This window comes from Pantherophis guttatus, chromosome 6 (assembly GCF_059756535.1).
Source record: "Pantherophis guttatus breed Tessera chromosome 6, ASM5975653v1, whole genome shotgun sequence".
NCBI classification, from domain to species: Eukaryota; Metazoa; Chordata; class Lepidosauria; order Squamata; family Colubridae; genus Pantherophis; species Pantherophis guttatus.
In genome coordinates, this window is record NC_142068.1 from 10947501 (window position 1) to 10974654 (window position 27154).

General features: G+C 44.7%; 1 long non-coding RNA gene across 1 annotated transcript; it reads right to left on the bottom strand.

The window, feature by feature from the left end:
• Window positions 1–11212: 11212 nt before the first annotated feature.
• Window positions 11213–21161, bottom strand: LOC148113041 (uncharacterized). The gene is made up of 3 exons (XR_015728487.1): window positions 20820–21161; window positions 20177–20403; window positions 11213–11321 (listed from the first exon to the last, which is right to left on the bottom strand). It is a non-coding gene; the product is annotated as an uncharacterized LOC148113041 (long non-coding RNA).
• Window positions 21162–27154: the final 5993 nt, after the last annotated feature.

Below are 27154 nucleotides of genomic sequence, written 5' to 3' on the forward strand. Positions count from 1 at the left end.
CACAATCACAACTGAGCCCAAAATTTCTGTTAGCAACACGGTTGTTAAGTGACTCTGATTTCCCCATTGACTTTGCTTGTCAGAAGGTCGCAAAAAGGGATCACATAATCCCGAGAGACTGCAGGTGTCATAAATATGTCTGTTTGAATTTTGACCATGTGGCTGTGGGTGGGGATGTTGCAATGGTCGTAAGTGTGAAAAACGATAAGTCACTTTTTTCAGGGCCATTGTAACTTTGAATGGTCACTAAATGAACGGTTGTAAGGCGAGAATTATCTGTACTATAGGCAACTTCCTCATCTGGCATCTATATCTACTACTGGCTGGCTGAGGGATTCTAGGAGTTGAAGTCCACATATCATCAAGCAGCCAGAATTGAGAAATGTTGTCCTAACACAGTCATAGCTAATCTTTTTGCCATTGTGTGCCAGGACCGGGTGTGTGTGTGTCACGTGTGCGTTTGCCCACACCCATAATTCTATGCGTCTTGCCCCTGTGCATGCATGCGCCCCTCTGTGCCCCCTGCTCCTGGCACACATTTTTTGCTCTCCCCAGCCTCCAGAGCCTTTCTAGGAGTCTGGGGAGGGCAAAAACAGCCTTCCCAACCCCCCCGGAGACCCTCTGGAGGCCGGAAACAGCCTGTTTACCAACTTCCAGTGGGACTGGAAGGCCCATTTTTTGCTCTCCCCAGCCTCCAGAGCCTTTCTAGGAGTCTGGGGAGGGCAAAAACAGCCTTCCCAACACCCCCAGAGGCCCTCCAGAGGCAGGAAACAGCCTGTTTACCAACTTCCGGTGGGACTGGACGGCCCATTTTTTGCTCTCCCCAGCCTCCAGAGCCTTTCTAGGAGTCTGGGGAGGGCAAAAATGGCCTTCCTCACCCCCCGGAGGCCCTCCAGAGGCTGAAAATGGGCCATTTGCCAACTTCCGGTCCCACCAATATGGCTACACGTGCCACCTGTGGCACGCATGCCATAGGTTCGCTATCACGATCCTAACATCTCCAGCTTGCTCTAGATTGCAATACCAGAATGCAGAAAACAGCCCACAGTGACAAGAGAAGTGAGTTTACTGGACAGAAAAGTATCTGAAGGTCCTACATTGATTTCCAAACTGATGAAGCAACACAGTACTGGGGAGACTGGCTGTGATATTACTACGTAGCGATTCCATTGTACAATTCCACATCTGATTAAGTTACTTTTATCAATGCAGTGTCCAACAATAAGCTAGGTCAGGCTGGGCTAAAAATAGAGTAGGATAGTGGAGTTAATTATATTGGATAGGAAGATTGAAGTTAATCTTGCAATCCTTAGACGTCACGAAAAGTCCACTAAGAAGATAGGAAGCTACAGAAGTATGCGGAATAATGTACTGAATAATATTCAGGCTGTCCCCCAATTATGATAATAGTTTGGTCTAGTGGTTAAGGTGCTGATCCAGAAACTAGGAGTCTGTGAGTTCTAGTCCTGCCTTAGGCATAAACGCCAGCTGGGTGACTTTGGACCAATCACCAGGAGACGGTGAGTTTTAGTTGGGGAATTCTGAGAGTTGAAGTCCACATCTTAAAGTTGCCAAGGTTGAGAAACACTGTCCTAATGTCTGCCTAGTTTTAAATCTCCCAGTTTCTAGATCTGCTCAGCTTTTTCAGTTCTTATTTGGAAGTGAACACACATTTTTTCCCTCCACCCAGCAAAGCCAATAATTCATGTCTAGTGGATGGGCCTGTTGAAATAATCTTCACAGTAGGGAGCCCCACAAGCAGGCAGCTTCTTCCCAGCTGTACCCTAAATAGGAATGGGGCTGCTGTGATTTATTGCATCTTCTAACACATATTGCATCTATCTGACAACATAATTTTTTGGGGGCTTCTTGCAGTTCTCTTCAGGTAAAGGCTAATGTGACAGTGCCACCTTGTGGCAATCCCTAGAGTCATGCAATCCCTCGTACAAAATATGACGGAATGTAGAATAATAGAGTCGGAAGGGATCTTGGAGATCTTCTAGCTTAACTCCTGCTTAAGCAGGAGACCCCATATCATTCTGTCCAGTCTCTCCTTGAAAGCCTCCAGTGATGGAACACCCAGAATTTCTGGAAGTAACCGATTTCACTGATGGATTGTTCTCACTGTCAGGAAATTTTCCCTTAGTTTTAGGATGGATGAGCTACAGTGATGCAGTGGTTAGAGTGCAGTTCTGCAGGCTACTTCTGCTGACTGGCAACAGTTTGGCAAATAGATGAGGAAGAAATGGAGGTAGTGACAGATTTTATTTTCCTGGACTCCAAGATCATCGCAGATGGGGACTGCAGCCAAGAAATTAAAAGACGCTTGCTCCTGGGGAGGAAAGCTATGGCAAATCTAGATAACTTACTAAAAAGCAGAGACATCACCCTGCCAACAAAAGAAGCCCAATGGGGCTTCTGAATGGCTTGGTTGTATGTAGAAAATCCTGAACTTGGTTCCTAATAGAGAAAAGAAATTCCAGCCAAGAAACTCTGCTATCCAAGGTCCTGAACTGTTCCTGATTTATTTAGATCTGGGTGGTCTCCAAACTTGGCAACTTTAAGACTTGTGGACTTCAATTCCCAGAATCCTTCAATCAGCATGGGGATGCCCACACCTCCTAAGTCTACAGCAGGTAAGGCAGCAGAGATCTTCACCTGATACAGGGCTTTCCAAGTACATGGAAGATTGATATGGATTTCCCTAGCTTCTCCTTCGGACATTAGCAAAATGCATGTAGAAAGTAGAAGAATTAACAAACTCAAGGATTAAGTTGGGCCAGTAGTCTGGATATCAACAGGAGGACAATCATCCATGTATTAATAGGCACAATTCTATTTATCTTCCAAGGCCAGACTAACTGGCAAAGTACTATTACGTGGTGGTATACACAAAAAAAGGCTGTGACAATCACAGCTGTGCCTCGCGATCATCAGAGCCTTTTTAAAAAACTTTTTAAAAGCATTTTTAAAACAATCTATTTGGCTGAATAGGTTGTAAAATAAATGCTTTTAAAAGTAAAAAAAAAGATCACGCATCACAGCTGATCACCCCTCCACCGTGCGCTGTTCTACTTACCCCATGCCTCCTTTTGGCGTGTACTGCATGTGCACCTCACCTTTGCATGGTGCATGGTGCATGGTGTGCACTGCACATGTGTATGCGCACTGCATGTTAGGTGCGCAGTGCACATGTGCAGCCAGCGAACCAGTAGTAAACCGGTTAGATTTCATCACTGATCCATCTCCACCCAGTCTTGTATTTTTTCTAATTATATTTTCATCTGTAAGGGGTATCCTCATTTTTCCAATATTGTGCAAATACAATTCTCACTGCTGTTAGCACATTAGCAGTATTAGATATGTATTCTCTTTATTATAAATTTCAGGTATTATGCCTAACAAAAATATTTCTGGCTTTATCATTTTTTCTAACCATGTATGTATTTTCGTCCAAAATTTCTTTGTCATTGGACATGTTAAAAAAAAAATGGATGTACCATTGATGTCACATAATCAGTCAATCAGTGTCTACTTTAGAGAAAGAACCTGATTTAGAATGAGTGCTAAACTTGTTGCTGGTTGTAATACGCTCTACATATTATGATTGAGCTGTTGGATAAGTATGAACTGAAGGCAAAGAATTCCCGAAGAACAGGGTGGGCATGGGAAAACAAAGGAATATTCTGCCCGGTAACTTCAATATCAGCAATTTGAACTAGATCATATCAAGAGCAGACACCACATTACAGTATTAGAACTCCACTTTATTGTTATAGGTTACTAAGCAACCAGTGACTTGTTGGATCTCCTTTCAGAGGTATTTCCTTACCAGATTCCTCAATGCCTTCAACAATGCCAGAGCTTCTAATGGGTCTAGGACAATCCAGTGTGGCCAATTTGCCCCAGCCAACTCACTGCAGGACAACTGTTTTGCCCCAGCTACGGACCCCAAAGAATGCAGCACACACAAAGTCTAAACAAAGCTTATTTTACTCAAATAACTCAGCCTTTTGCAAATGCAGGCTGTTAATAAACTTTCTTAACAGCCTGCAAGAATCCACAGATAAGGTAATCACAGTCTTACTAGGGTTGGCAGAAAGCCCAGAATCAATGTTGCAGAGAATCCAAATGCGAAGGAGAGCGAACTAAAGTTGTTCCCTACAGCTTGCTGCAATCAGAGTTCCTCCTTAAATAGGCTAAGGAAGTGGCCAATTAGGCCCAAGCCTTACTCTCGAGGAGACCTCCTCCTGAGGAGCCACTCCTGCCTTTTGGCAGCTCTGCGTGCCCGTGCATTGAAAGGAGGCTCCTCCTCTTCATCCTCCTCACTTAAAGGAGCTTCTGGAGGTTCTGAAGGCCCTGGCTGAATCCCTGCCTCTGGCACCACATCTTCTCCAACCTCCTCACTGTCCAACTCGAGCGCCAGCTGCACAGGCTGCTGGCGCAGCACCACACCAGCCTCCTCGTCGTCGGAATCAGCTACAATCTGCGCAGGCTGCTGGCGGGCCACAACAACAACTCACTATAGACAACTCTCCACAGGACAACTCTCTGCAGGACAAGAGTTACACTAATATCGAAGAAATGGTGGAATAGAATTGTTAAAGAAAGGATACAAAAGGAGGGACAAAATGAAACGTGAATGTCAAAAATTAAAATACTTTATTAATGATTTTAAATATGCAAATTGAATTGTTGAATTGTCTCGCAATTCCCGTAGTGAGTTGGCCATGGCGAGTTGGCCGCAGGGAGTTGTCTCATTCTACCTTCAGCTTCTAATGTACTTGAAAGTTCTTAAAAATTAACAGGGATATTCAGAGAGGCATCTGCCTAGAAAGTAGCCCATGCTGAACTATATAACCAAGTCAAACTTCGGAAGTTTACCTCAGGAAATGTTTTAAGACCTTTTGTATCCCACTGTCAAATGCTTTGTGATCATTTGTATGTAATAACATGTTTTATAAAATTTACCAAATTTTGATTCCACATGGGTCCCAGATTTTGGATACTTTCTTTAAGTCAGCCCAGAGAGGGGCTCCTCAGGGTGCTGTCGGCCAAAGTGTCGACTGGTGGCCCCCAGGGGGAGATCCTTCTCTGTGGGGGCACCCGCCATCTGGAACGAGCTCCCCCCAGAGATATGGAGGATTCTAGACCTGCGCGCTGTCCGCCATGCCATCAAAACATTTCTATTTCAGCAGGCCAGCCTGGCCTAACCTCTCTTTTAAACTGTTTTTAAAATTTTTTAAATTTTAAATTTGTCTTATGAATTTGGGGTGTTTTAAATTTTGTTTTCTGGGCCAATTATTTAATTGTATTTTAATAGTTTTTTAACATTTGTATTATATGTATTTTATTTGGCTGTTCACCGCCCTGAGTCCTTCGGGAGTAGGGTGGTATACAAATTCAATTTAATAATAATAATAATAATAATAATAATAATAATAATAATAATAATAATAATAATAATAATTAATAATAATAATAATAATAATTTGAGGTAACTTGGTTGAAAACATTTTGACCTAAAATACATCGTTTCACCCAGTTAATGGTTACATACACAAGAGTTTTGGTAGTATATAGCAGTGGTGAAATCCAAATTTTTTACTACCAGTTCTGTGGGTGTGGCTTGGGTTTAGTTTAGTTTAGTTTAGTTTATTTGATTTGTATACCGCCCTACTCCCGAAGGACTCAGAGCGGTGAACAGCCAACAATAAAATACATAAATACACAAAATTTAAAAAACCCGATAAAATCAAATTAAACTTTTTGGCCCAGACAAATTAAAATACCCCAATAATTTAAAAACAGATTAAAATTTACATATTTAAAAAGGGAAGAGATCAGGCCAAGCCCGCTTGATGGAATAAAAAGGTCTTCACAGCACGGCGGAAGGAGCGCAGATCCGGGATCCTCCGTATCTCCGGGGGGCGCTCATTCCAGATGGTAGGTGCCCCCACAGAGAAGGCTCTCCCCCTAGGGGCCGCCAGTCGACACTGTTTGGCTGACGGCACCCGGAGGAGTCCCTCTCTATGAGAGCGTACTGGCCGGTGGGAGGCTATTGGTGGTAGTAGGCGGTCCCGGTGTTGTGTGGCTTGGTGGGCATGGCTTGGCGGGCGTGGCAGGGAAAAGATATTGCAAAATCTCTATTCCCATCCCACTCCTGGGGAAGGATACTGAAAATCCCCATTCCCTCTCCACTCCTGGGGGAAGGATATTGCAAAATCTCCATTCCCACCGCACTCCAGGGGAAGGATACTGCAAAATCCCCATTCCCTCCCCACTCCTGGGGGAAGAATATTGCAAAATCTCCATTCCCATCACACTCTGGGGTCAGCCAGAGGTGGCATTTGCCAGTTCTCTGAACTACTCAAAATTTCCGCTACCGGTTCTCCAGAACCTGCTGGATTTCACCCCTGGGATATAGATAATAACAGAATATTGAAAGCATGACAGAGTTTCTCTCTCTTGATAGTCTAAAGCAGGGTTGTCAAACGCCAGCTAGCCCACGGGGCCGCCATGGAAACAGCGAAGGACTGGCCCGTGGGGCCTGTGCCAGTGAAAACAGAGCTCGGGGGGCTGCATGCGGCCCTCCCAAGCTCTGTTTTCACTGGCAGAGAGTTGTAGGAGGCCATCACAGCCAAAAATGGAGCTTGGGGCCGTGGGGCCACCCTGGAAACAGTGAAAGACTGGCCCTCAGTGTCTCTGCCAAACAGAGTTCGGGAGCCTGTTTTCAGTGGCTACGCGCTCAGGCCACCACAGGCACCTCCAACAGGCCTGGTGGCTCAGCAGACTGATAACATTGTGATTAACACCAGCTGTCTGCAATTACTGTAAGTTTGAATCTTACCAGGCTCAAGGTTGACTCAGCCTTCCATCCTTTCTAAGGTAGGTAAATTGAGGACCCAGTTTGTGGGGGCAATAAGCTGACTTTGTATAAATATACAAAAGTATGAAGGCTATTGCTTAATGCACTGTAAGCTGCCCTGAGTCTCCAGAGAAGGGCGGCATATAAATCAAATTAAAAAAAAAAACCACGAGTGATGTAGAGCTGGCCACGCCCCCCAGCCCCTCCCGCCCCCGAGATCAAACACAGCCCTGATGTGGCCCTCAATGAAATCGAGTTTGACACCCCTGGTCTGAAGTTAGAAGTACTTGGTGCTCTCTGAGCTTGGTTGTTTTCTTGCAGATGTGAAGGATGATGTTATTTAATTTGGGTAATGAAACATCTACAAGAAAACAATCAAGCTCAGAGAGCACCAAGGACATTCCCCCCCCCATTTCAACCCTGAATTACAAACATTCTCCTTTATTAGTAAAGAAAGTCAGTTTTGTTAGGGCAATCTTGTATTTTTTCCTCATCCCCTTCCTGTCTATTCAGGTGAAACCAGTGGTGAAATCCAATCCAGTTCTGTGGGTGTGGCTTGGTGGGCATGGTGTGGCTTGGTGGGCATGGCTTGGTGGGCATGGCAAGGGAAGGATACTGCAAAATCTCCATTCCCTTCCCACTCCTGGGGGAAGGATATTGCAAAATCTCTATTCCCACCCCACTCTGGGGCCAGCTAGAGGTGGTATTTGCCGGTTCTCTGAACTACTCAAAATTTCCACCACTGGTTCTCCAGAATCTGTCAGAACCTGCTGGATTTCACCCCTGGGTGAAACCGATGTGAATCCCTTCTTCATGTCTATCTCCATATTCCTGTACACCCAAAGACCTTACAAAGCCTTCCAGGATCCCATTCAGCCAAATAAATCTCTATTTGCAAACATGCAGCCATCCATGAAAATAGTGAACAGATGTTATGCTATATCCCATATGGGGAAATTATTTATAAAAAACGCGGGATAGGAGGCCAAATGACAAACGAGTTCACCTTAGAGAAAAGGGCAATCAAAACATACACACAGCTTTTCATGCAAATCTTGAGTGAAAATTCTGGTACCCAATAAATCCAACTTGACAGATCTGCAAGGATGAGAATCTAAGAGACACTGACCAAATGAATCCGTTCGCTTATCTTTATTATCATGGAGTCCTGGGACAAGCGGACAATTGTCCAGTTGGTTTTTGTGATTTGTTTCTATTCTTTAGACACCTAAATGTAAAGTTAAACGTTTCTCTTCTTCAGTTGTGTCTGACTCTAGAGGCTCATCTCCAGGGGTGGGCTTCAAAAATTTTAGCAAGGGGTTCTATGCCTGGTTCAGTGGTGGATTCCTCCCGGTTCGGTCCGGTTCGGCCGAGCCGGTAGTGGTGACGATATGACGTCACCGAACCGGTTCTCCCCCCCGCCCTCCCACCCCCCACCCCCACACGTTATTCTTACCTTTTATTTGGTCCCACCCCCAATCTATTGCTGCCTCCTGAGTCCCAGCTGATGACTAGAGGGAAAAAAACTGTTTAAACTCTTGCAGCGGGGCTTCAAAGGGCCGCCCTACAGCTGATCAGTGTTAAAAGCAAACAAATGAGTCGGGTCGTAAGTGCGAGGACTGGTCGTAAGTGCGAGGACCTTCCAGAAATGACTCTGACCAGCTAGCCACGCCCACCTGGTCACATGACCTCCAAGCCACACCCACAAAATAAGCCACGCCCACAGAACCGGTAGTAAAAAACTTTAGAACCCACCCCTGGCCTGGTTGCTGGGTAGGCGTGGCCATGGTGGGCATGGGCTAGTCAGTCTCCTGCACCATGGGGGTGGGGGGCACATTTTTGCCCTTACCAGGCTCCAGAGACTTTCCTCCAGCCTCTGGGAGGGTGAAAATGGCCTCCCCAGGCTCCGGAGGCCCTCTGGCCCTTCCCAAACTTCTGGTAGGCCTGTTTTTCACCCTCCCTGAGTCTCCACCTGCGCCCTGCACTTACCTGCATCCAAAATGGGCTGCATGGGGATGCCTGGGAGGGGTGGGGCAGGGTGGGTGGGGCCAGACAGGAATGGGATTTGGGGGTTCTCCGAACTGCACAGAATCTTAGCTGGAGGTTCTCCCGAACCCCTGCGAACCCCCAGCAGCCCACCCCCACTCATCTCTGATTTTAACTGAGGGATCGAGTGTTGATGCTTCCATGGTCATGTGGCCGTTACTATATGCCGAGCTGCACAGAACACACCAAAGTGGTACCTATTTATCTATTCTCATTTGCATGCTTTTAAACTGCCAGGTGGACAGGAGCTGGGGCAAGCAATGGGAGCTCACCTTGTAGTGCAGCACTCGGGTCTTGAAACCCAGGCCGTCAGCGTTAACCGCTGAGCCATCGCAACCCTTTGATTTAGACCCCTGCCCGCCATTATCACATGCAAATAAGCGACACACAATTGGTTAGCTTGCCTTCTGCATACAACGCGGAATAGCCCTGATAGGGAAGCGCTCTCTTTTACCTGTCCTTGGTCTCTCACTGCTGCTATGGCTAAAAATCTAAATTAAAATGCTTGCCCAGCGTTTTTATTTGTTATGCAATAACAAGATTGGACTTGGAGCTGAATATGTAGATTCAGAAATGCATTTTTTGAAAGCACGGCAGCAGCTCGCCCGGTTAATCCCATTATCTGATAACTGGATTTGTGAGCACACCTCCCCCAGCCCCCATTAATCATGCACCTCTTAACATCCCTGTGAAAAATGCAATTTCAATGCTCATGAGGAGTAGATAGAACACATGTTCGGACTGGAATTAAATAAAACAAGTTTGTCAGAAGTAGCGAGGTTGATGATGACATCATATCGTCTCTTCTTCACCCCTTAAGACAAAGCACCTTAGAGACTTGAGGAGACACACGAGTCTCCCCGAGTCCACAGGACAATTCCAAAGGGTTTTGGAGGATTTTTTTTTTTGGGGGGAGTGGGGTGGACGAGAAGATACACTTTATTTGGATGGGCTACTTTGGGCTTGAAAGCAGGGGTGGGCTTCGAAAATTTTAGCAAGGGGTTCTCTGCCCGGTTGCTGGGTGGGCGTGGCCATGGTGGGCGTGGCCTAGTCAGCCTCCTGTACCAGAGGAGGGTGTTTTTGCCCTCCCCAGGCTCTAGAGGCTTTCCTTGAGCCTCCAGGAGGGCGAAAATGGCATTCCCAGGCTCCAGAGGCCCTCTGGAGGCTGGAAGCGGGCCTGTTTCCAGCCTTCCCAAGTTTCCAGTAGGCCCGTTTTTCATCCACCCTGAGCCTCCATGCATGCCCTGCACTTACCTGCATTCAAAACGGGCCTTGTAGGGACTCCTGGGAGGGGTGGGGCAGGGTGGGTGGGGCCAGCCAGGAGTGGGATTTGGGGGTTCTCTGAACTGCACAAAATCTTAGCTAGAGGTTCTCTCGAACCCCTAGCAGTCCACCCCTGCTTGAAAGTAATGCATGATGTTTCTATCATTTACTGGGTTATTTTAAGCGCTTTATATAAACTGTTTCAATATTGAGTGTAGTAAACCGATCAGTTGATATTATAGCAATAGCACTTAGATTTATATACCGCTTCATCAAAGTGCTTTACAGCCCTCTCTAAGCGGTTTACAGAGTCAGCATATTGCCCCCAACAGTTTGGTTCCTCATTTTACTGACTTCGGAAGGATGGAAGGCTAAATCAACCTTGAGCCAGTCAGGATCGAACTCCTGGCAGTGGGCAGAGTCAACCTGCAATACTGCATTCTAACCACTGCATCACGATGGCTCACATATTGCAGAAGCAGTTCAGTAATACTATAGGTTTGTTGGTTAAAGTCACACCCTAAGATATTCTTCACAAGGGAGACTTTACAGCAGGTTGTGTCCAACCTTGGCCACTTTAAGACTTGAAGGGACTTCAGCTCCCAGAATTCCTCAGTCAGCCGGTTTTAAAGTAGTCAGAGGTAGACATCCCACTTTACAGCCTCTCATCCAGCTCTTTTCTGTTCCTATGATAGAACCTGGCATGTTGGCTCTTGAAATGAGGAGCCCCCTGATTCAGGAGGGCCACTTTGGCACCTTACTTTGTCTTGACAAGCTTCTAGCTGGATGTGGCCATTTTGGAATTCACTCTTCCTTTCATCTATGTTTCACTCATATCAAATTTAGGCCTGTTCTGTTTTGATTTCAGAGCAGTGGTGAAATGCTTTCGGTTCGCACCGGTTCGGGCAAACTGGTAGTAAAAAAAAGCTATGGGTTCGTCTGAACTGGTATTTCCAACGATCAGCTGTGCCGCGTGATTTAAAATCGCGCTGCACAGCTGTTCCCCTGTCTCTGTTCTACTTAACTTCCCAAGCCTCATTTTTCCACGCGAAGCGCATATTTGGCATGCATCGTGTATGTGCAGGCAGCGAACCGGTGGCAAACCGGGAAGGATTTCACACTGTTTCAGAGAATTACCTACATGCTGGACAGAAGAATCCAAAACATTTCATATATATATATTAATACCATTTTGAAACAGTTGGCAGTTTTTTTTTCTTTAAAAGCATGGATAATGTAATTGAAGCTTAATGAGAAATTGCAACCCAATCTTTATTTCACTTATCTACTGTTCAGCTAACGATCTGGAATTATTTAAAAAATCTAACTTTCTGCCTCAGTGTGATGAAAGACGAAGGAATTAAGAACCGGCTAAAACTTTGTTAGGCTTTCCTCATTGTACAGGTAGTCCTTGACTTACGACCACAGTTGAGCCCAAAATTTCTGCTGCTCAGCGAGACGCTTGTTAATTTTGCCTCATTTTATGACCTTCCCTGCCACAATTGTTAAGCGAATTGCTGCAAGTTGTTAAATTAGGGTAACATGGCTGTTAAGTGAATCTGGCTTCCCCCTTGACTTCGCTTTGGTCGTAAAAGGTGATCATATGATTTTAGGACACTCCCTCTGTCATAGATCCATGCTAGTTGCCAAGCTTCTGATTTTTGATCCCATGGTCATGGAGATGCTACAATGGTCGTAAGTGGGAAAAACGGTCATAAGTAACTTTTTTCAGTGTCGTCGTAGCTTCGAACAGTCACTAAACAAATAATTGTAAATGGGCACTATTTGTAGTTCATTCCTGAGTTTTAGACTAGTTTGAGCAAAATATCTATAGTATAGCTGTAGCCACTAGGGGGAGCTCCAGACTCAGAACACAGTTTTCCATCTACCTATTGAAGTAGACAAGATATTAAAAAGGGAAGGAAAGAAGCAGCTCTTTTACAACCCAGCTGCTACGTAAATGGGATTAATTAGTTGTTTCTGAGTGCAAGTAATTTTATGTCTTATTTTTGAAGGATACTTGCACAATAAAGCACTGGAAAGTGAAAAAGAAGGCTGAGTATTTAAAGGTAAAAAAAAAAAGGTGTAACAACAAGTTTAATTTATAATTTTACTAACTTTAGCTTTCAAAATGCTCAGTGTTGTAGCTGAATCTTTTCCCCTCGAGAGCTGGATGGGAAGAAAGAAAAGAATTGAGCGTAAAACTTAGTTGATTGATTGAATGCATAACGTTGTCGGCTGCCCAATTCATTATAAATTATAGGCAACACACTTAACCTGGTTCTTGAATTAATCCACTTTCTGGTTCTGCTCAATAGATTGAACCGTAAAGGAATCAAAGAAGCTGGCTTTATGCAACAGGTTAAGTCACAAAACAAAACAAAACCATTTAAATACGAATCCAATTAGAATATTTAACGTGCACCTTTACATGAAATAATTAAGCATATTGTGTGAATGCAGTCTTTAGGGCAACCGGGATGATTAGAGGGCGAAGAACGATTGCAGGAATTGAGTATGTCTGGTCTAGTGAAAAGAAGGACCAAAGGGAGACATGATAGCAGTCTTCTAATATTTGAAAGGCTGCCACAAAAAAGAGGGGGATCAACCAGGGGTGAAATGCTACAGGTTCGCACCGGTTCGGGCAAACTGGTAACGGCGGCTATGGAAGGCTCCGCCCACCTGCCTGGACGTCATCACGACCTGTTTTTACGCTCTTCGCATGCGCGGAAAGCCCCCCGCGCGCTCACATTTGGGAACCAGTAGCGAAGATAACTGAATACTACCCCTGAAGTTATGTTATCTGCCAACAGTTGGGCTTTCCAGAAAACCGAGTCGATCCAGAAGTTCTCCCATGAATGAGAGGCACCTCAGTTTCAATGATCTTATAAAATTTATGATTCTATGGGTTCATAATTATTATGGTAAAATTTACGATTCTATGATTTTATAATTAGGGTTATAAAATTTATGATTCTACGGTTTCATAATTATGATGGTAAAATTTACGATTCTACGGTTTCATAATCTCCGCCCAGAGTCACTTATTAGAGATGGGTGACTATAGAAATCGAATAAACAAACAAACGTGTATGTTTCAGTCCTACGGGGAGTGATTTATTTCAGACTTGTCTGCTTATGCACGTTGTAAACCGCTGACAGTTTTGCAATTGCAGGGGGGTATAAATGACCTAAATAAAGAAATGTGGTGAGAAAGGATGATAAAACAGAGATGGCAGAGAGAGAGAGACAACAGATTAATGGTGGCCAAGACAACATGCTATGCAAAACCTATTGAAGTCAACACCAGGTCCCAAGGGAGGGAGGGTGTCAAAACAGGGAAGATAGTATTACACAATTCTATTGTAATGTTGTGGCCGCATATTATCTGTCTGACTCCCTTCTGCTGCTACATCAGAGTTGATATTAGGCCGGTTTGCATCGGTTCGGGCGAATCTGTAGTGGCAATTTGGCCTGGGTTGCCGAACTGGTAGTGACTTCTGGATGGCCACGCCCCCTGCCCGGTCACCTGGTCACTGCTCGCTCGCGCCTTCCGGCTGCTCAATGCTCACCCCGCCCACCCCCGCCCTATATATTTTGTCTTCGCCATGCGGCCCAGCTAATTGCCTCGCCAGTCGCCTTGCTGATACCCGCTCAGCTCAGCTCACCAAAGGTAAGCAATGCATGCTTCCCGCTCGCTCTTTGCCTTGGGTTGGGGTCCGGGGCCCCAGGGACGTGCCATTCCCTGAGGCCCCAGAGCTGCCACCCGCCTCGGCTGGGCCGGGGAACGCGCGATTCTCCGGCTTTGGCCTTATCCCAGAGGTCCACCTGCTCGCTGCCCGCCTCGGCCAGGTCGGGAAACATGCGATTCCCCGGCTCCGGCCTTGCCCCGTTTTGGACAAGTAAGGACATAAAATAAAAGAGCTTTTATGGATGTAGCATCCCCGTGATGTTCTGTTGAAGTGAACACTCAACACATTTTGAAGCAGCAGCATAGAAAGAATATTGACGTTTTTGAACACTGGTGTCAAGAAAGAGTCTTGAGAATATCATGGACATTCAAGAAAAACAAATGAATAATACCACAAAGCCATCCAGAGCTCTCACTTGAAGCAGAAAGGAGCAGACACTTTTGGAAAGATCATGTGAAGAACTAACTGTCTTGAGAAGTCCATAATGCTGAGAAAAATAGAACAAAAGAAGAAGAGGACAACTAGCACCAAGGAGGGTGGACTATGGAATGGACCAACTCGCCGAGGCCTACTTTCCACACCCAACTTTCCATGGACAAGGAGAGAACCAACCTAGAACTAAGGAGAAATTTCCTGACAGTTACAACAATTGAACAGTGGAACATCTTGGCTCCAGAAGTTGTAGGTGCTTCATCACTGGAGGCTTTTAAGCCCCTCAAATAACAAGCTAACAAAAACTAATCTTTTAGTGGCTATTGCACACTGCCCTATAGCCCTTTATGTATAGTCCCCACATACTATCACATCGAAAAGACGGTGGAACGTATTGTTTAACTCTGCATTGCAATGAGGACTTTGGAAAAGCCAATACTTTAAAATACCCACTAGATGGTAGCATTGAATCCCAAGGGGGCTGAATGCAAAATAAAGTGGGAGAAAGAAGGAGGAATAGTAAGCATTAGAATTTTTTGCTTCTCCAGTAAGATATCTAACTAAGCTTTGATTTTCAGAAAAGTACAATTGCTAGCAAGCAGCTGTGTTTTTGATATCAGGCAAATGTTAAATATGAATTCTAAGTACTTTTTCCATCCATTTGTGAGTACAATTTGCATATTCAGTTCAGGGGTGGGTTTCTATTGGTTCGCCCTGGTTCGGGTGAATCGCAGTGGCAGTGGGAGGCTCCGCCCACCCGCCCAGACGTCATCAAAAATGCTCTGAGCATGCGCCGCGCGCTCGCACTACCGATAGCGAACTGGTAGCGTTGGGATTTGAATCCCATCTCTGATTCAGTTTCTCTAACGACATGAAACTTAAGGGTCAAATGATGGGACGTATCTAGATCCGTTCCAGTCGGGCTTCAGGCCTGGGTACAGCACGGAAACGGCATTGGTCGCGTTGGTGGATGATCTCTGGAGGGCTCGGGACAGAGGTTGTTCCTCTATCCTGGTCCTATTAGATCTCTCAGCGGCTTTTGATACCATCGACCATGGTATCATGCTGCACCGGTTGGGGGGGTTGGGGGTGGGAGGCACCGTACTACGGTGGTTCTCCTCCTTTCTCTCCGACCGGTCGCAGTCTGTGTTGACAGGGGGGCAGAGGTCGACCCCGAGGCCCCTTATATGTGGGGTGCCACAAGGATCGGTCCTCTCGCCCCTTTTGTTCAACATTTATGTGAAGCCGTTGGGCGAGATCATCCGTGGTTTCGGGGTGGAGTACCATCAGTACGCTGACGACACCCAGCTGTACATCTCCACCCCGGACCACCCCAACGATGCCCTTGAAGTGATGTCCCGGTGCCTGGAGGCCGTACGGATCTGGATGGGGAGAAACAGGCTCAGACTCAACCCATCCAAGACCGAGTGGCTGTGGTTCCCGACATCCCGATATAGTCAGCTGGTGCCATCGCTGACTATTGGGGGCGAAGTATTGGCCCCCACGGAGAGGGCTCGCAACTTGGGTGTCCTCCTGGATTCACGGCTGTCTTTAGAAGAGCACTTGACGGCCGTGACCGGGAGGATTTTTCATCAGGTTCGCCTGATTCGCCAGTTGCGTCCCTTTCTGGATCGGGACTCGTTACGCACGGTCACTCATGCCCTCGTCACCTCCCGTCTGGACTATTGTAACGCTCTCTACATGGGGCTCCCCTTGAGGAGCACTCGGAGGCTCCAACTGGCGCAGAGTGCGGCCGCGCGGGTGGTGATGGGAGCGACGTGGCGCTCCCATGTAACGCCTCTCCTGCACGAGCTGCACTGGCTCCCGGTGGTCTTCCGAGTGCGCTTCAAGGTTTTGGTCATCACCTTTAGAGCGCTCCATGGCTCAGGACCTGGTTATCTACGGGACCGCCTGCTACCACCAATAGCCTCCCACCGACCAGTACGCTCCCATAGAGAGGGGCTCCTCCGGGTGCCGTCGGCCAAACAATGTCGACTGGCGGCCCCCAGGGGGAGAGCCTTCTCTGTGGGGGCACCTACTATCTGGAACGAGCTCCCCCCCGAGATACGGAGGATTCCGGATCTGCGTACCTTCCGTCGCACGCTGAAGACGTTCCTATTCCAGCAAGCCGGCCTGACCTAAACTTCTCCTCTTTTAAATGGGAATTTTAAATTTGGTTTTAAATTATTGGGGTTTTAAATATGGTTCAGCCAAATTTATCTAACTTGTTTTATTTCTATTTTAAATTTTGTATTGATATGTTTTATTTCATGGCTGTTCACCGCCCTGAGTCCTTCGGGAGTAGGGCGGTATACAAATCTAATAAACAAACAAACAAACAAACAATGGGATGGTTAAGGCATTAGAAAAACCCTGGTTCAGGACCAAATCAGTCATGGAAAAATGTTGGTTGATTTCAAACCAACTTCACACTTTCAGGTCAGCCAACCTCTCAGATTGTTGTTGTGGGAATGAAATGAAGGGAAGTTCTTGGTTAAGTCCCTTCAGGATTTGGGTGAGAGCTGGATATAACTTGAATAAAGAAATGAGTGAAAATAAGATTTGGAAAACTCAACTGATTTTAGTTTTTAGGCAAGATTCTCTGGGGGATAGCAATGGCAATAGCACTTAGACTTATATACCGCTTCACAGTGCTTTACAGCCCTCTCTAAGCGGTTTACAGAGTCATCATATTGTCCCCAACGATCTGGGTCCTCATTTTACCCACCTCGGAAGGATGGAAGGCTGAGTCAACCTTGAGCCTGGTGAAGAGATTTGCACTGCCAAATTGCAGGCAGTCAGCAGAAGTAGCCTGCAGTACTAACTCTAACCACTGCGCCACCGTGGCTCATCGGGGATTTCTTTGTTTCCTTAGAGGTCCAGCTATGTGAAACTTGTTCTATAACATAGTTTCTCAGCCCAGTCTCATCCAGATGTACTGAATTACTGAATCCCCAGGTAACCTGGAACATCTGCAAGTACAGGTAGTCTCAACCTTACAACAGTTCATTTAGTGGCCGTTTGAAGTTACAACGGCATCGAAAAAGGGGGACTTATGACTGTTTTTCGCCCTTACAACCATTGCAGTATTCCCGTGGTTACATGATCAAAATTCAGCTATATGGCAACTGACTCATCATTATGACAGTTGTAGTGTCCCGGGATCATGTGATCCCGTTTTGTGACCTTCTGACAAGTCAATGGGGAAGCCAGGTTCGTTTAACAGCCATGTTGCTAACTTAATAACGGCAGTGATTCGCTTAACAACTGTGGCAACCAAGGTCGTAAAACGGGACAAAGTTCACTTAACAAATGTCTCATTTAGTGACAGAATTCTTGGGCTCAGTTGTGGTCATCAGTCAAGGACTACCTGCAGGGGTAGGTTCGACTTACCTTTACTACTGGTTCGCAATGGGATCTGAGGGAGAGAAGGGGAGAGGAGAGGATCTTTTTTTTTAATAAAGTTTTTTATTTTTATTTTTCATAAACACATTTGCATGTATAGTCATTTCCATCATTTTTCATTCATCTTTTCTTTTAACTTTCATTTTTCATTTTTACTTTTTCGGGGCTGCTCTTTTACCCTTTACCTTTACTCCAACCTTTCTTCTTCTCCTCCCCTTCTCTTCCCCTGTTTCTCCTCCTACTTTCTTCGTTCTTCCTCTCCTTCTCTTTCCTACTTCCCCTTCTCTTCCCCCACTCCTCTCTTCTTTCCCCCTTCTAACCTTCTCCTCTACTCCTCTTTCCCCTCCCTCTTCTTCCTCTCCTTTTCCTTTTCTTCTTTCTCCTCTCCTCTCCTCTCCTCTCTTTTCCCTTCCTCTCTCTCTACTCCTTCCCCTCTCTCCTGTTGTTTCCCTTTTCAGTTCAATTCCAAAGTGGTATTTGAGCAGCCCCAATTTCCTAATTATCTTTATTCTCATTTCAATTTCTTATTCAATTATTATTTATTTTTATTTCATCATTTGCGTACATTTTTATAATATCTCACTTTTTTCCCTTTTACCCCCCGCCCCCTTTCTGAGAGGAGAGGATCTATGGGGCCAGCCTGAGGGAGAGAAGCGGAGAGGAGAGGATCTATGGGGCCAGCCTGAGGGAGAGAAGAGGAGAGGATCTATGGGGTTACACCTGAGGGAGAGAAGGGGAGAGGAGAGGATCTATTCAGCTAGTATGTAATAAATACATAAAACAACTCGCTATTTACAAAGAATTAAAAGCATTGAAACATGGCCTTCTTTTATGTATCAATGTTTACTCATCTTCAATTGCTCTTAGATGTAATTAAGAGATGCAGATCAAGGACAGCCAGTCTTTGTGCTAATGGGGACTATACTTCTTTTTGCGTACTTTTTTTAAATAACCACGAAGCGCGCAGAAATCTAAGAGTGAGGTTGTAAGGCCATTTTCATGCAACACGCAGTACTTAATCGGATCATGAGGGAAGAGTTAGGAGTGTGCAAATAAGAAAACTAGAGAAATTGTAAATCTTGGGGTATCTGTTGTGTTATCGGTACTGGCGTGTACTGATCGGGACCAAAACTTGTAGGTCTGACATATCTCTAAATTTAACTGAGTTGCTTACCTTTTAGAACTAGAGATATAATAGCAATAACATTTAGACGTATAGATTGTTCACCCAGATTGTTGGGGGCAATGTGCTGACTCTGTAAACCGCTTAGAGAGGGCTGTAAGATATTTACAGAGTCAGCATATTGCCCCCAACAATCTGGGTCCTCATTTTATCAACCTTGGAAGGATGGAAGGCTAAGTCAACCTTGAGCCTGGTGAGATTTGAACTGCCAAATTGCAGTCAGCCGGCAGTCAGAAGAAGTAGCCTGCAGTACTGCGTTCTAATCACTGCGCCACCACGGCTCATAATCACATTATTCTGTCCTGGTTTTTTGTTCTTTTGCCCTGCAATTGTGCAATTTTTTTAAATTTTTTTTTTTTATGGGGTATGTGCTTTGGTGTGTTCCCACATTGGCTGTCAAGAAATTTTAGGATCAGGTTCTTTGAAAAAGTGAGAACAGTCTGCGTCTGGCATTCAGGTAGTCCTCGACTTACAATTGTAATTGGGACCAGAATTTCTGTTGCTAAGCAAGGCAGTTGTCAAGTGAGTCACACATGATTTAATGACATTTTTTTGCCACAGCTGCTAAAGCAAATCACTGGAGTTGTTAAGTGAATCATGAGGTCATTAAGTGAATCTGGCTTCCTCCATTGACTTCACTTGTTGGAAATTGGCTGGGTAGATCACAAATGGTGATCATATGATCCAGTTGTAAATAGTTTCTGGTTTACAAAGCACCTGTATTTTGATCATGTGACCATGGAGGAGATGTTGAGATGGTTGAAATTGCAAGGATCAATGATCAATCACTTTTTGCCATGCCATCGTAACTTTGAATGGCCCCCAAACGAATGGTTATAAGTTGAGGACAACCTGTATTTATTTGATTGAAAAATGGTCATCAGTGGAGACAAATAATGGCTTTCCTTTAAAGCAGAGCATCTATAAACATTCTTTGTCCTTTAGCCAGTTCACCAGGTGTGTCCACAGGATATGGTGAAAAAGGCCTTCACAGGGCAATCAAAGTTCTATCTGATTTTTATTTGTATTTGAAGATGGATAAAAATTGTCCAGCAACATTAGGCTCAGGGGATGACTTCTAAACAAGAAGTAGACTGTCAAATGTCTATGGAGATTCTCAATCATCCAAATCATGGTTGTCCTGTCAGAGTTTGCACAGGTCTATCCCGTGTATCAACCAGTGGTGGGATTCAACTAGTGTAACAACTGGTTCACTGAGTGTGCCCTGAGCATGTGCTTTGCGCTCCATCCATGCACAGTGTGTTTGAAAACAGCTCTAAAACTTACCTTCTACTGCAGCCCCGGTGAGTAAAACAGCTGAGGCGCGGCAATCCGCTCTGCCGCGCCTATCAGCTGGGCTTGAAACAAAGGAAATATAGGTCGGTATAGTGCAGGGGCAAGTGGGAGAGCCCAGCGGATCGTTGGAGTGAACTGATTCGTCCTCTGCTGATTGTCAGAGCTACCAGTTTGCCTGAACCAGTCCGAAGTGACTGAATCCCACCCCTGGTATCAACCTAGGAGCAAGTACAACCAACAGTAGCTTGTATCAAATAGCGGTTTTTATCTACAATATGAATATAGGAATAACACACACACACATGCTACAAGCAGTATCTAAACAAACAACAATTACAGCAGGGAAGAAACTGGGTGAACTGTAAACACTCTAGTAGGGCCTCCTCTTATTACACAGGCTCTTAAAGGGATAACAGCCAAAGATCCCGCTGACTCATTCCTATCATTGCTTCAGTCGGTCAGCTCTTAAATTATCACCTTGACATGTCCAAAAGGTGATTTTCCAAAAAGCAACTGGATTTTCTGGGGGTTTATTTTTTTGAAAACATTTCTCTTTTCAATCCAAGCAGCTTCTTCAGTTCTGATCGTCAATAGACCATTAGTTCGTTCAATAAAGGCAGGATCATCCCCTTACCCATGTATGAATTCACTCCTTCTTGGACGCACCTACATGCCATCTCCCAGGAAATCTTCACCAACCAGAAAGAACATTGGTCTAAAACAAAGGTGACTGAGCCAACAACCCTAACAATCCTTTTCTGGTTCTGCTGGACAAACAGGTTCAAACTCCTCCCTCTTAAGATGTCAAGAAAACTCCATTCAACTTGCACAATGGATTTGATGCTTGATGCCTAGAATATGCCTGTCCCAGTCCTGGAGTCCTGTCTGATGCTACCTTTCAAAACCCCAAAGTTCACATCTCTGAGAAGAGAGTCCCTTAGGCCACAGTTATACATACCAGATTAGCCTTCTCTTCTATTCTTAAATCATGATTGACGGAGACCTTATGATAAGCTGATGTAGCATTTGTAGCAGTAGCCAGAGTTCAGGGTCACTAAGTAACTGGGCAGATGTGAATAGCCCTTGGGGGATAGCAGATGGGATCCAGTGGTGGGTTGCTACTGGTTCACCCCAGATCGGACGAATCTGTAGCGGCGGGAAGCTCCGTCCATCCGCCCGGATGCCTCTGCGCATACACACAAGCAAACCAGTAACAAACTAAATTGAAATCCACTACTGATGGAATCAATCTGAGGTATCAAACCACCTTCCTCACAGGCAGCGGGCCCCAATCTCCCACCTTCTTTCCTCCTCCTCCTCCTCCTCCTCCTCCTCCTCCTCCTCCTCCTCCTCCTCCCTCTTCTTCTCCCTCCCTCTCTCTCCCTCTCCCTTTCCTCTCCCTCATGGAGACATAACCACTGAGATATTACTGCCTGCTTCTACAACCAACGCCTGTGCCTACCACCAACACATACCCTCCTCCAGCACTACTGCAAAACACACAAGCATCCTTATAGGAATTGAGATCCAAAGCATCTCAAAGATACAGTCTGCCTCCTCTGGAAATAAACCAAATTCCATCCAAAGGCAAGAGAAACAACTGCATTCAGAATATATCCAAAGTCTTCCCTACCCCTTCTTCTTAGCCGCTCTTTCCCGATGAGAATAAAACGGTCCCATTTTTGCATTCATTATCCACAACTAAAAATGCTCTAATTGCTTGCCGTGCAGCACAGAAAACTTTGCAAACTATCGCAGTGCCTGGGACTAATGTCTGCAGCAAGATTAGGAGAGATCATTAAAAGACACCCCTGTTTAAATAGTAAGTGCTTTTCATTGTTACGGCTGAGAAGTGAGTTTTCGGTTTCCCCTAGCAACTGGGATGTTGAGTAGCAAACTTGGAGCTGTTTCTCAAAGTTTTTCAAAGCTTTAGCCAGAAATCTGAGTTTAGCAGAACCTTGTTCAGTTCTGGTCTTTCAAAACAAACTAACTCCCCCTTCCTCTCCACTATTCCATTCTCGATTGCCTGAAAACATAAACTTTCTGAAGGATCAATCATCCTCACTACAATTCGGAATACCGAGACCTGTCTTTGGATAAGCAAGAAAGACATTTTTTTGAAGACTTAAAGTGACCTCTCTTGCATACCCTTGAATAAATATTGTTGTTTGTTCTGGAGAAAAAGGAAAGAATTTTTAAACAGAGACGCCAGCTATTCCCCCCTCCCCTTCTTCTGTTTTAGACATCCGTGTTGAGTGCTACATAATCTTTGGATTCATGTGTCGGACAATTACTGTCTAATTAATTAATCATCTGATAATTAAAATGACCTCCTTTTGGCTGATACCCGATCTGCACTAAGTTCAAAGGAAACGCAACGTATCGTGTTGTGTTCTGTTCCAGCATGACCTACAGGCATGTTATCGTGTTCTGTCAAATCTGGTTCTCCAGGAAGAAAGCAAGCCAAGGTACAAATTAAAGGAGATGGTAGAGGAGGAAGGATTAGAAATTGCATAACTGGTCCTTCTACCTAGTGGAGCACCTCAAGAAAAAAACAACAACTCCCAAGCTGCTATGTTCAGGTGTCCAATGGTAACAGCTTATGGGGTTGCACCATTGTAAGTAAAGTAGATTTTACAGGTCAATCAAATTTGCAACGCTTCTAATATGGACTATGGGTGGCTCAGCGGTTAAGACACTGGGCTTGTTGTAGTTGTGGGTTTCAAAAATTTTTACTACTGGTTCTGTGGGTGTGGCTTGGTGGGCGTGGCTTGATGGGCATGGCAGGGGAAGGATACTGTAAAATCTCCATTCCCATCCCAATCCAGGGGAAGGTTACTGCAAAATCCCCATTTCCTCCCAATCAGCTGGGACTCGGGAGGCAGAGAATAGATAGGGGCAGGGCCAGTCAGAATTTTTACTACTGGTTCTCTGAACTACTCAAAATTTCCGCTACCGGTTCTCCAGAACTGGTCAGAACCTGTTGAAACCTACCTCTGGCTTGTTGGCTGGAAAGTCGGCAGGCCAGGTTTGAGATCCGAGCTCCATGCGGCGAGGTGAGCTCCCATCCTGCCAACCAGTTCGAAAGCATGAAAATGTGAGTAGATAAATAGGTACCACTTCGGTGGGATGGTAACAGCATTCTGTGACATCATGTTGGCTACATGATGGTGGAAATGTCTACAGACAGCACTGGCTCAATGGCCTTGAAACGAAGACGAGACCCACCCCTAAAGTCAATAACGACGGAGTAAAATCTGCAGGGACTCCTGTACTCTTTACTAATATGGACTATAGTTTTGAGAAAACAGGCAGGAGAAAATGGATTGCTTTGTTATTTAGTGGCTTTTAAACCTACCTTAAACCATGACTGTGGGGTATTCTTTGCTACAGTTCTGATCCCAACAGACTAGGTGCCTGACTAGGTGGCTCAGTGGCTAAGACACTGAGCTTGTCGATCAGAAAGGTTGGCAGTTCAGCGGTTCGAATCCCTAGTACAGGTCTCCTGCGTGAGCAGGGGGTTGGACTAGATGACCTGCAAGGTCCCTTCCAACTCTGTCACTGTTACTTAGTTGCTTCAGAACTAAAATGCCGCCTGTAACACTCCACCCATTTCCAAAATCTTATTTAGAAACTGGACCTAAAAATCTTACAATTTTAAAAAAATGAGGATGACAACAACTATCTGTTTAATTGCACACTATAATTGCATGATAGCAGTGTTGCAATATCTAAGGGGCTGCCATCCAGAAGAGGGGGTCAATCTATTCTCCAAAGCACCTGAAGGTAGGACAAGAAACAATGGATGGAAACTAATCAAGAAGAGAAGCAACTTAGAATTAAGAAGGAATTTCCCGACTCTGAGAACAATTAACTGGTGGAACGGTTTGCCTTCAGAAGTTGTGGATGCTCCATCACAGGAGACTTTTAAGAAGAGATTGGACAGCCATTTGTCTAAAATAGTACAGGTTAAATTAGAAGACCTCCAAGGTCCCCCCCCCAACTCTGTTATTCTGTACTCTTCTGTTGTTCTACGCTCAATGGAAATCATGTCCATGATTTGCCTTGGATACATACTGAAGTAGACCCATAGAGAATATTATTTCAAATAAACCATATAGGCGATGGTTTGTTTAGGTCACATTTTGGTATAATGGACTAAAAAAAGGGGGAAAAGGAACTTTTCTTTCAAAAGAAAATGCTCTCTACATGGGGCTCCCCTTGAGGAGCACTCGGAGGCTCCAGCTGGTCCAGAATGCAGCCGCGCGGGTAATTATGGGAGCGACTTGGCGCTCCCATGTGACACCTTGCCTGCGCGAGCTGCACTGGCTCCCGGTGGTCTTCCGGGTGCGCTTCTAGGTATTGGTTCTCACCTTTAAAGCGCTCCATGGCTTAGGGCCCAGCTATTTGCGAGACCACCTTCTGCCACCGATAACCTCCCACCGGCCAGTTCGGTCCCACAGAGAGGGCCTCCTTAGGGTGCCGTCGGTCAAGCAATGCCGACTGATGACCCCCAGGGGGAGGGCCTTCTCTGTGGGGGCACCCACCCTCTGGAACGAGCTACCCCCAGGAATACGACTAATCCCGGACCTCCGGACCTTCCGTCGAGCTTTGAAGACCTTCCTATTCCAGCAAGCTGGGCTGGCTTGAAATTTTTAAAGGGTTTTTAAGGGGTAATGGGTTTTAAATACTTCGGGAAGCCAATTGGATTTAATTCTGTTTTAAATTATTTTAAATTTTGTATTGTATGTATTTTAATTTGGCTGTGCACCGCCCTGAGTCCTTTGGGAGAAGGGCGGTATACAAATTTAAATATAATAATAATAATAATAAAATGTTATTCACTTGTGTTTTCTTGGTTAGCCTCAAATTATTCTTGCAATGGTATCACAACAAGGCCCGCCTGTCTCCCAAATTCCTCTTTTATTTTGGTTTCTACTGGAATTAGATTTCCATGGAAAAATTATCTCTGTGTGGGAATTGCATCCTCTCAATTCAGACACCATTCTTAAAAGTGAATAGCGAGCCTGCTCACCACATGCTAAGCTTGGAAAATTGTAGTCATATTTATTTGCTTGTTTATTGTGGTTTCATTGGTTGGGTGAATCTGCTACTCAGTTAGTTTTGTACTTTGGCAGCCCTTTTTCTTCTGATCAAGACGTGGGTTAAGAAGCTTTGTATAAATATGTAAATACTGTATATGTATATATGACAGAAGAAAGATGTTCATGTAATTGCTTGAAGGGTCGCTGAAATGGTGAAAAATCTTAGGGTTTTTTTTAAAAAAAAAATCAAAATACTTGTTTTAAAAATTAAGTATGGCTAAAATATGCAGAAAATGAGATTTTTAGGGAGTGAAAAAGGGAATGAAATGACTGATTGAGCTGACAAAGTCATTTGCAATTCTTGTAACGGCTTTAAGTTGGGTGGGTTTCTTTCATTGTTGGGGGTTGCTTTTTTTGAAAGAATATTTATGTACTTTTAAAAGCAGAGTTTTCTTGGAACATGGAAGTATAAGTAACTTTATAATCATTTCTTTCTTGGAATTCAGTTCTACATACAATTTCGTCTTACTGTTTTGCATTTAAGACACAGAAAGAACACACAACGAGATTTCTGTGCTGAACACGTTCAACACACATATTTGGGTGGGAGAACTTCTTGTGATGAATATCAATGAACGGCCCTAAAAGCGAAAACACAGATTTCGAAGAGCGACAATGGATGTGCCAATCTCTCTCAGACATGCTGACTCTTAGAAGTTGTGGATAATTCTGGCCTCATCTCCAGGAGATATTACTTTTCGGTATATAATTAATAACAAGAAAACTGTATCCTGACTTGAGGGCCTGCCTAAGATCTGGAACAAAAAGGGCCATAAATTAACATCAATTATGTATTAAAGTTCCAATTAACCTGGCTGATACTGATATACTTTAACAAGGTACACTTAGATAAAAGAGGCCAACTCTCTAATTACTTGAGATGGGACCTTCTGACCCATTGCTTTCTTTTATCCTGACACCCACCTAATGAGGAAGGAAGTGAGAGGTAGGGGATCCATCCAGAAGGTGAGGTTCTGAGCACCAGAAAATCTCCCCTGGGAAGTCCCCTCAACCCTTCTTCATAAAACTGCCAATGATGAATATTTTATTGCTCGTGGACCTTTTAACCCTTTGTGGAGTCAGATGGTTTAACCTCAAAAGAGGCTCTATTCTTTTACTATTCAATGCTGAGCTGGCACTTAAAAAAAAAATGGTTCCCCCCCCCCCCCACTGCCCATAATATGTGTAGATGGAACCTGTCATTTTCCAGCTAGTTGCTACTACTCTCTGCTGGTAACAAGAATATCTAATAGTTATGGTTGAAACACATAAAAAGGTAGTGTAGACTATTTTTTGATCCCGTCAACACCTCTAGAATATGTTCTGTCATTATTACTTTATAAAAACTTTATTTTTATACACCTGAAATTGTCTGCAACCAGTTTTGGTCACCACGTTACAAAAAAGATGTTGAGACTTTGGAAAAATTGCAGAGAAGACCAACCAAGATGACAAAAGGCCTGGAGACTAAAACATATGAAGAACTGGGTATGGCTAGTCTAGAGAAAAGAAGGACTAGGGTGACATGATAGCAGTCTTCCAGTATTTGAGGAGCTGCCACAAAGAAGACAGGGTCAACTTATTTTCCAAAGTACCAGAAGGCAGGACAAGAAACAATGGGTGGAAACTAATGAAGGAGAGAAGCAACCTGGAATTAAGGAGAAACTTCCTAACAGTGAGGACAATTAACCAGTGGAACAGAAGTTGCCTTCAGAAGTTATGGGTGCTCCATCACTGGAGGCTATAATATACAGAAGCAGGAAATCCTATATCATTTCAGACAAATTACTATTCACTCTCTTCTTAAAAATCTCCAGAGATGGGGCATCCACAACTTCTGAAGACAAGCGGTTACCCTGGTTGA